Source organism: Triticum dicoccoides, chromosome 4B (genome assembly GCF_002162155.2).
Source record: "Triticum dicoccoides isolate Atlit2015 ecotype Zavitan chromosome 4B, WEW_v2.0, whole genome shotgun sequence".
Lineage (NCBI taxonomy): Eukaryota > Viridiplantae > Streptophyta > Magnoliopsida > Poales > Poaceae > Triticum > Triticum dicoccoides.
The window spans coordinates 603,267,121-603,276,903 of NC_041387.1; the positions used below are offsets into that span (position 1 = coordinate 603,267,121).

A 9,783-nucleotide genomic window follows, 5' to 3' on the forward strand; every position below is an offset into this window, starting at 1 on the left:
TCAAGTGGCAGCCAGCTCCAGGTCTCCGGTTTTCCTCGCCACCTGCTGCTGCAGCAGCTTGCTCTTCTGCGCCTCCAGCTTCTTCTGCTGGACCCTCTCGCCGTACATGTAGGAGGCGAAGCCCCATAGGGACATCACGAGCGCGATGCCCTTTGGCCCGTCGAACTTCTCGTGCAGGAAGAGGACAGCGAGGATCTCGGAGAGCGGCAGGAGGACGGCGACCATGATGCCGGCGAGGAGCGAGGAGGTGCAGGTGATGAGCCCCATGATGCCCAGGTTGAGCAGCTGCCACGACACGGCGTCCCACACAAGCACCAGGTAGTAGTTGGTCTCGCCGAGCCCGAACGTCGCCGCCTCGCTCCGCAGCGCCTGGAAGTCGCTCTTGATAGCCATGCCGAGCAGGCACACGATCGTGCCAGCGGCGCCCATCACGGCCTGCATCTGCATCACCGTGGAGTAGGGAGGCGGCGTCCTCGCGGCGGGTCCCGTCCGGCGCCCGTATCGCTCCATGGCGACCTCAACGAGCGGCAGCACAGCCCGGCCAGCGCCGCTGCAGCGATGCCCTCGCAGAACCCGGTCCAGTACGTCTTGGATGGCTCGCCAGCCGGCTTTCCTGACCCCGGACCGACACCGAGCACGGCCGGGCCGATGATGAGCAGCATGACGGCGTTGGCGGAGAAGGGCGTGAAGCAGAGCCCAACGAAGAGGAACGCGAACACGGCCGTGAAGGCAAGCTGCGTCGCCAGCAGCAGCGACGACGTGGACAGCGGCAGCGCCTGCGACCCCATCGCATACACGAAACACGATACGGCGTACAAACTGCCTAGCACGGCGGCCGCGCCGACGAGGCGAAGCGGGAGGAGGAGGTTGGCGATGCCGTGGCGGCGGCCGCGAAAGAGGGAGACGCACAGGGGCGGGAGGAGGAGCGGCCAGCCGGAGATCTGGAGCAGCGCGGAGAGCCACAGGCGTTGCCCGCCGTGGACAAAGTAGACGTGGAGCAAGAGCGGCCCACCGGCGCCGATCAGGACGAGGCAGGCACTGAATATGACCAGAAGCGAAGGCCGGTAGCGAGCCGGCGAGGCCGTCGAGGCGACCATGGCGCGGGGTGGCGATGCGCTTGGCGTCTTTGCTGCTTCTTGCATGGCTGGACTGGCACTAGCAGTTATGGTTGCCATGAAGCTCAGCTCGGAGTAGGTGTGTTCTGCTCCTTTTGCTTACGAGCTTGGTTTGGAGTCAGGGTGGATGACACGAGCGGGCTTTTTGGCCCGCTCGTGGCCCGCTCGGTCCTGCCCAGCTCGGTCCTGGCCCGCTCAAAAAAATAGCCGGTCCGGTCCATGAAATATGAACCGAAAATTCGTCGGTCCGGTCCGGTTAAAGCCCGGTCCGCTCGCTCGGACCGAAGGAGACCGAGAGAAAAGGGGTGATCCAATAATCACGGAGCAATCACACGATAATTTGTTGCTATACCTATATGGGAATAACTACCCAGGATTCGTTAATCCATTCTCCCCTTATTTCCACGTACTCCTTCCGTAAAAGTAGTTACCCTAGCAGGCTAGCACGGTCGTATCAATCCCTCGACTTACTCCACGCTCCTGTTTCCTTTTATTCGTAACTAACGGGAGAAACAGCTACGATCCGATAATTATGGCGCCATCCCGCAATTAACTCCACGTCCAATTTTATCTACTCTCCACGGTAAGGCCAGACATGCATAATCGTGGGCACATGCACGCGATAGATTGCTTGCATGCAACAGAGAAAACTGCTAAGAGATAAACATGCGCACGTTCATGGCTAACAGCACTTCCAATGGCACGTCGTCTACCTCTCGCCGCAGGCTCTCGCGCACGTCTGCCACCTCGCCACAGCACCTGCGCACGTCGCCCACCTCGTCTCTGCACCCGCGCAAGTCGCCGCCGGTGATGGTTGGTCGGTCCACTCGGTCCGGCCCGAGCTTCTCTGCCGCCGGTCCGGTCCCTGGAAACAGGACCACGAGGCTGGTCGGTCCGGTCCGGTCCGGACCGCCGGCCGCCGGTCCAAATGGCAGCTCGGTGAAGGACCGGATCGGCCCGGACCGTGTCAACCCTTAGTTTGGAGGCTCCTGGTTGTTGGATGCTCCAGATGGCGATGAGCTTGTGTGGAGTAACATGACTGGGTTGGAGGGTTTATATAGGAGAACTAATTAACTAAAAAATTAGTAAGTTGGTGAGTCAAACATAAAGGAAGGAGGAGGGAAGTACACACGTAACAGTTAACGACGAACTCTTCGGTCTATTTCTGCTGAACTCAAGATATATTTGTCGCGGAGCGCTGCAAATAATGGCAGTGTATGTATTCCTCCACTTGTTGCATTCATCTATTTGTAAGAGCGGAGTCGCTAAAAAATCCAAACTTCACAATAGCCGTCAAAGGGCACACATGAAAAAAACACAGCTCTGGCAGAGGTCATATAAGTCTTTATCGCCTGTATTATGTAGAGTTCTCCATATCTGGCTTCATAGCCTACATATTTAACGTCTCGGGGCCAATCTATGAAACCGTGTGGCACGGAATGAAACTTCACGTGGTCCCCCATCTCATGGCGGAGATAGACAACAGAGATGGAAGGGAGACCGGAAGAAATGATGTCCCATTGGCGGGTGGGTTTCACAAGGCAGGTGAAATTTGGAGCCTAGAATATAGCGATTCTGAGACTGCCTACCTGTTTCAAACTGCATATTTTTTAGCCTCATGTCACTGTAATGATTTCAGCGATCAATTCTTTTACCCTTCGCCGAGTGTTTTTGATACTTGGCAAATAAGTTTATTCCTGTAGTGATTGGCTATAAGTCGCCTAAAAATGGCACAAGGCTGAGTCGAGTTTCTAGGAGAAGAATGTGATGCAGAGTGGAGTTTCATGGTTGAGACTGCCACGACACGGCCGGCCAGGGCATCCCTAGCAAGGCCTCGCCAGGGCTGGCTGGAGACAGGAGGGCGGATCGGGGTAGGGAGGTGGCGGTGGAGTAGGACAATGAAGAGGAAGAGCACTTCTTTTTTCATGCAACTAATAAATTATCTATCCTATTTTGCTGATTGAGTTGAGTTGGCGGAAAAACAGAAAAACAAAACTATTTGATGTATAAAAGGTTCCTGATTTCAGCATTCATCATAAGCAGTGGCGGACCTAACCCAATGGAACAGGGTGGACTAATAGTGCGATTTACATATACATTTATTTTTTTCTTCAATTTTTTGGCCTTTCTGCTACAGTACTACCTCCGCCACTGATCATAAGTCGCAACCCGTAGGTACAGTAATTACAAGGTACACATGCCTCTTTCGTAGTATTACCTTCGTCGGAAATAACTGACATGGTTTTAATTCAAATTGACATGAATCCCACTGAAACTTTTCGAATCCTGCATGAATTAATCTGAACTACTCCCTCCGTTCCTAAATACTTGTCGTTCTAGAGATTTCAACAAGTGACTACATACGGCGCAAAATGAGTGAATCTACATTTTAAAATATGTCTACATACATCCGTATGTTGAGTCCCTTTGAAATGCCTAGAAAGGCAAGTATTTGGGAACGGAGGGAGTAACTCATTTGGTGTCCTAAAGAAACATTTGATAGGTTTTGTGTCACGGGCACGGCTCACGACCGAGTAAAGGACGACTCTTGTTTCATTGACCAGGGCGCGCAGCAGCAACGACTTGCATGCATGTGAGCAAAACGGTCAGCCTGTACTTTGGCCGCGTATAATTTGACCAGTTTCCGGTAAGCATTCGGCTTCCGCGTCCATAACCAACCACCACGTATCATCGGTCTAGTCCACGTCGGCTACACTAAAATACACTAAACCTAGCCTAGCTACAACAAAAGCTTCCCTAATTCATACTCCACACACGATGATGGAAGTAGATATGATGATTGTTGAGCGAGCAGAAAACGAAGGAGAAGCCCCAGGACCGAGTCATTGGAATGCATGTGCCTTTGTTGTCTCCAACTGCTAACTTTCCATTCTTTTATCTTGAAGGATTTGGTAGCTTCACTTAATTTGTGCATTCACTTATTTCTGTTATCTTGAAGGATTTGGTAGCTTCACTTAATTTGTCCATTCACTAATTTGTTTTCTCTTGAAGGATTTGGTAGCTTCACTTTATTTGTCCATTCACTAATTTGTTTTATCTTGAAGGATTTGGTAGCTTCACTTTATTTGTCCATTCGCTAATCTACTCCACTTTCTGCGCAGGTACATGCATGCATGCAATTATGCTGGCATTTTGTAGTTTAATTAGCTTTTTTTAGACATGTCGTTTAATTACCTCGGAGCCGGATTTTTGCGCAATTTGTACTACTTCGTTTCGTGGGTCACCGGTGGCGGCGGGTCTTTCAAATTGCAATAATTAAATTTGTTTGTTTAAATGGGCCACCCTTGTGGATAAGCAGAGACTGAGACTGTTCTTTGCTATCTCACGAGACTGAAAACTGTCCCTTGCTCCGTAACACTATCAACTCAACGTGCGCTTACAGTGAAGTATATAGTTCACGCCTCAAGAAGGTATTTCGGATCAGTCGTTGCCGATGATAAAATTGATGACCGCATGGGTGCCGTACATGAAATTGGCAGCAGCAGTAAGAGGCGTTCCTCACCCTCCCCCTCCCCCTCCGTCGCCCCCAGCACGGACGACCGAGGGGACCCAACCCTCCGCCGCCGGGCCCCTCCTCCTTCCCCCTCTCCCCTCCCCCGACGCCGGTGGTCGGCGCCGGGCTAAGCCCGCGCGTGCGATGGCGGCGGCGGAGGCATCGCCCTCTCACTCTGGGCAAGGGATGCACGGGATCCCCGACCTCGAGGATGAGGCCCCAATCTATGGCAGCAGCGCCGATCTGGCCCACGGCGGTCTTCATGAGCCGGCGGTGTGGCGGCCGGCCGGTTCCTAGGGGCGATCGTGGCGGCAGCCTGGCTATGCGGTGCCTGATCTGGGGCGGAGCCGCGGAGGGTGCTGGATCGAGGGCGGCGGCCCCTAGGCTGCCCTCCTCGTCTGGGCGTGGCGGGGCAGGTGGGCTGCCGGGGATCGGATCGGGTGGCCGGTATCTTCCGGCGGTTTGGTGTTGCGACGTCAGATCTGGTGGTTCCCCTCCCTCCTGCTGCCTGTCTCGTCGTCCCGGTGGTTTGCACTGTAGGCTCTTGTGATGGTGTACCTTAGGTCCGGGGGACACCTTGGCTGGTCTGGCTAGCCCAACGGCGGCGGCGTCTATGGGCGTCGCTTTTCTTCATGAAGGCGCAGCTGAGGGCCCAATCTACCCACCCCGATCTCATGCGGGGTGAAAACCTACAATCCTCTTCGGATTTGACGGCAGCGGCGCTTCACGTCATGACCTTCCTGTAGGTGTCGTCAGGGGCCTTGGGGCTCGGTTGGGAGTGCAAGGAACTGCAGGTGGAGGGGATGGGACCAGTGGCAGGAGGTGGTGTTTGCGAATTGAGGTGCGGCGTTGCATCCGACACGTCGACAACAACGGATCCCATCGGCATGGAGCAGCGGGGTCTCGCTGCTGGGCATGTGTTGATGGACAAGCGCAGGATGACGGTGTTGTCTGGCGTCGTGATGACGTCGACGACAACTAGACCGGTCAAGGTTGATGCGTCAATACAGCTCTGAAGATGGATTGGTGGCAATTAGCGGCGGCGGCCTCTGAGTGTGCGCCGGACTGGTGGTGCCCCATACCCGGCATGTGGCTTGGTTGGGGCCTCTAGTCTTAGATGTTAGGTTTGGCTGCGAGGTCTGTTTGGTATTAGGTCTAGACTATCAGCATCCTTTCATCAACTGGATAGGAGTAACGACAAATGTTGCCTAGATGGTGGCTTCAGTCTTACTGTTGTATTACTTTGTAAAGTGCTTTGTGAATAATTAATAAAATAAATGCATGCATTGCCCAGAGCAGAGGTCGGGGTTCTTCCTCCTTTAAAAAAAGTTCAGAAAACGATCGATACTGTAGTGACATTCTTTCACTTTCTAGTCTGACGCGTTCCACCAACACATTCACCTACTACGAGAAAATCGACTCGGTCCATTTACTCCATCGACACAACACATTCTCTCTCTCTCTTTCGGTCATCGATTGAGCAGATGGTTAGGACCCGCAAGATCTTATCCGATCGAGGAAGTCTTCTCTGTTGTATAGTTAGCAATGGCGGCTTCAAGAATTTGCAACCAGATATTCATGTATTCATCTTGTCAAAATCATTGTTGTTTTTTAAAAATTGTCACTGTTTTGTCAAAACCAACACTAGTTTGTAAAAATCATGGGTATTCACGTGAAGAAGTATCATAGTAGTGGAAAAAAAGCCAAAAAAAAAGGAAGCACGTACGGACATGTTAATTAGTTTTCCAGGATAGGCTGGATTGTTCGTCGTATAATAATAAAGGATGATCGACCATATAGATATTCAAACTTCAAAGATCAACGAGAAGGACAAAAATGCTGAGAGGCTGCGGTAAACCATTCTTCAGAAGAATAATTTGCACTGACCGAGAAAGTACTGTATTCTAAGTCTAGAAACCATCCCTCCATTACAAGATCAGGAAACTATACCGGTGCTTAACTGTTGAAGTAACTAGCAAAATCACTATATCGGATCTATGGGCATAATACCATCGAGATGGCGATTCTGGACAAAAAGACCACTGCAACAGAGTCGTCATATGCCCTTTGGCCTACAAAATTTACGAAGCACGCTTCAAATCGAGCCCGCGAGCATACAGAAGTTGGAGACTAGGGGCGTTGATATGGAGCGGCCTTCATCCGCAACTGCTGGTGCGGAAGAGGAGTTTTAGTCCGGCCTCTTTCTCCCGCACGCAGCCCGGTCAATGGAGCTACCGTCCATATGTCCGCCGCTTCCTGCTCTCACCTATTTTGACGGCATGTCGATGAGTGTGTGGGTAGACATGATCACCACTACACTTTCTCGGGTCGGTTTCTGAATTATGATGGACAAGTATTGTTACTTTGATATTTTCACTGCCATGGTATATGTCAACATAACGCTACCATTTTGGAGGAACTAATACACACATGAGACTTCAAGGCCATTGTCTACTGTTTTTTCAAGTCTCAGAATTATTTTTCTACCATGATGGGATGTACATGGCATGTATCCAGTACACATTATTACAGATTCATGCTATGTTTTTTGGTTGTTGGCAAAAATTTATTGAGTTTTTTTCTTGTTTCGTAGTGTATCATATACACGTTGTGTACTACTAACAAATAAACTTGCACATGTTTCAGATCGAATTTCTTGGTACATGATGGTACACAACGAAGCATCATCTTACACACGGAAACTAGTTTTTTTTCCATAATGTAACATTCTGGAACAAAACAAAAATTTGCTAAAACCAGAAAAAGTAGGACGTATCTAAAAGCAACGATGGACAGTGGATCCATGCACAGTGCATATGGTAGAATATCATTTCACATCTCTGGTGTACTCACCATTGTATTTTGCCACTACCGGACTAACCCCCTATGCCGACGGCCCGCGGCCATCGGCATAGGCCCTTTGCCGTCGGCTTAGGTCTATGCCGACGGCCACCGTCGGCGTACACCCGTCGGCGTAGATAATGTCAGCGTACTTGTGTCAGTCCGTTGGCATAGAAATGCCGTCGGCATAGGCATATATGCCGACGGCTTCCGTATGGCCGTCGGCATAGATACACCGTCGGCAAAGAATATCATCAGACGGCAACAAACGGCGTCGTCACACACGCTAACCAACCAGTGACTGCCACATGGCACAAGTATGTCGACGGCCTGGCCGTCGCATAGATAAAAATCTATGCCGATGGTCAGGCCATCGGCAAACCTGTGCCACGTGGCAGTCGCTGGACGCTCCTGGTAGCAAGGTATGCCGACGGCCTGACCGTCGGCATACTTGTGCCACGTGGCACTCCCTGGTTTCTCCTGGACATGGCTATGCCGACGGCTAGGCCGTCGGCATAGATCTGTTCTGTTTTTTTATTTGTTCTGTTTTCTCAATTTCCATTCAATTAGACAGCATTTAAATCCATAAAATATGACAGTATCCATATATACACAGAAATAAGACAGATCATCATCTGATACTCAAGATCATCATCAAGTTCATCATCTAAAGATACTCAAGATCATCATCTAAAGATACTCAAGTTCATCATCTAAAGATCATCAACATCATCATTGTCGAAACTTCATGAACATAAGTATTGCAAGACATGGAACATCATCATCGTCGTCTAAAGAAACTAAGAAGTACGGAACATGGAAAGTATTGCAACACAAGGAACACATCATCAGCCAAGACTAGGATCATCGTCGTGAGCACCGCCAAGACCAGCACCACTTTGCCAGATCGGAGTGACTGGGGTCGATGAAGCAGGAGTCGAGCCACCGGTCCCCTACATGTTTGAAAAGAGATTGTAAGGGTAAATATGATATGATAGTGTTGAATGAACGAGAGCTAGTTTGTCAATAGTGTTGAATGTACTAACCGGAGTCTGACTGCCTAGTGTCACCCATTCATCGAACGTGGGCATGTGGGGGGGGGGTGTTCTCCAGCAAGTGGTGGTGCGGGTCCCATTTGTGGTGGATCCGTGCGGTTAGTCCAAGACGCCAACATAGCCTGGATGTTAGTTAACCAAGCAAACTAGAAGGTCAGAAGGAATGGAAGTGCAAATTTTAGCTTGGTTCTAAGAGGGCAAAACTAACCGCCATCATCTAACGGTTCCTCATTTGCCTTCACTCGTTGCAGGTACTCCCGCCTCGAGATTCCTAAGCTCGATAAAGGCCTTATATGCCTACAAAATTTAGGTTGTTTCTAAGTGGGTAATGCTGAAAATAAACTAAGAAAGTGAGAGAGAAAGAAGATAAGGGGGAAGTACTTACATCATGCTGGCGGGCTAAGTTAGGCCGCGAACGCGCCGTACTCTCTAACGGGCTCGGCTTGGTAGCTCTAAGTCGTGTGTACGAGACAGAAGGAGTGATCAAGCCATCGAAACACTGGTACCGGCCATGGGACTTAGGCTGGATGGCCACCACCGCCATGTCGTCGATCTGAGACTGGACGACGTCAGGAGCATCCGGACCAGGCGGATGCAACCTCTCAAAATGCTCCTTGTAAGACTCCAGGTGCTCCTCGGTTTTGCCATCCGCTCACGGGCTATCTTCCACGAATCCATGTCTGAGAGCGGCCTCTTCAACTTTTCCTCCTGCAACGTCAAACAGAAGTTAGCCATACATAAGAACATGACGGTAAAAAGAAGAATAAAAATGCATCATGCATATAGATATACCTTCATGGCCTTGAAGCCCCAGTGGTTCATGTTTCCTTGGCCGCGTGTCCCGTCTTTTCCATGTTTAGCCCGGTTCTTGCTGCTCTTGGCAGCAAACTCTGCATCATCGCCGAGCCACCTATCCACCAAACTCGCCCATCCCTCATCCTTTTCCAAAGCACCAAGGAGGAATAACCTAAATAATGGAAGCATGACATGTGAGCACGAAACAATTAAATTGACTGCTTATACGTTGGAATGAAAAGTGTGTAATACCTACCTTCATGTACTTCTCCCTATTCAAGGTAAGTCGTTGCTTCTGCACTTCAATTTTTCTCATCTTCTGATGAAGGTAGGTGTGGTAGTAGTGTGAGACGGCAACCCAGCGCACCTCGTACTGCAATTGACGAGCTTTCTTCTTCGTAGCCGCCAGCAAGACCACGTCGGCTCTAGCCTTGTGCTCGTCAAGAACTCTATAGAATTGCTG

General features: G+C 50.5%; 1 pseudogene; it reads right to left on the minus strand.

Annotated features, from left to right (window-relative positions):
• On the minus strand, positions 1–1,200 carry LOC119292875 (annotated as a pseudogene).
• Between the last annotated feature and the right edge of the window lie 8,583 nt (positions 1,201–9,783).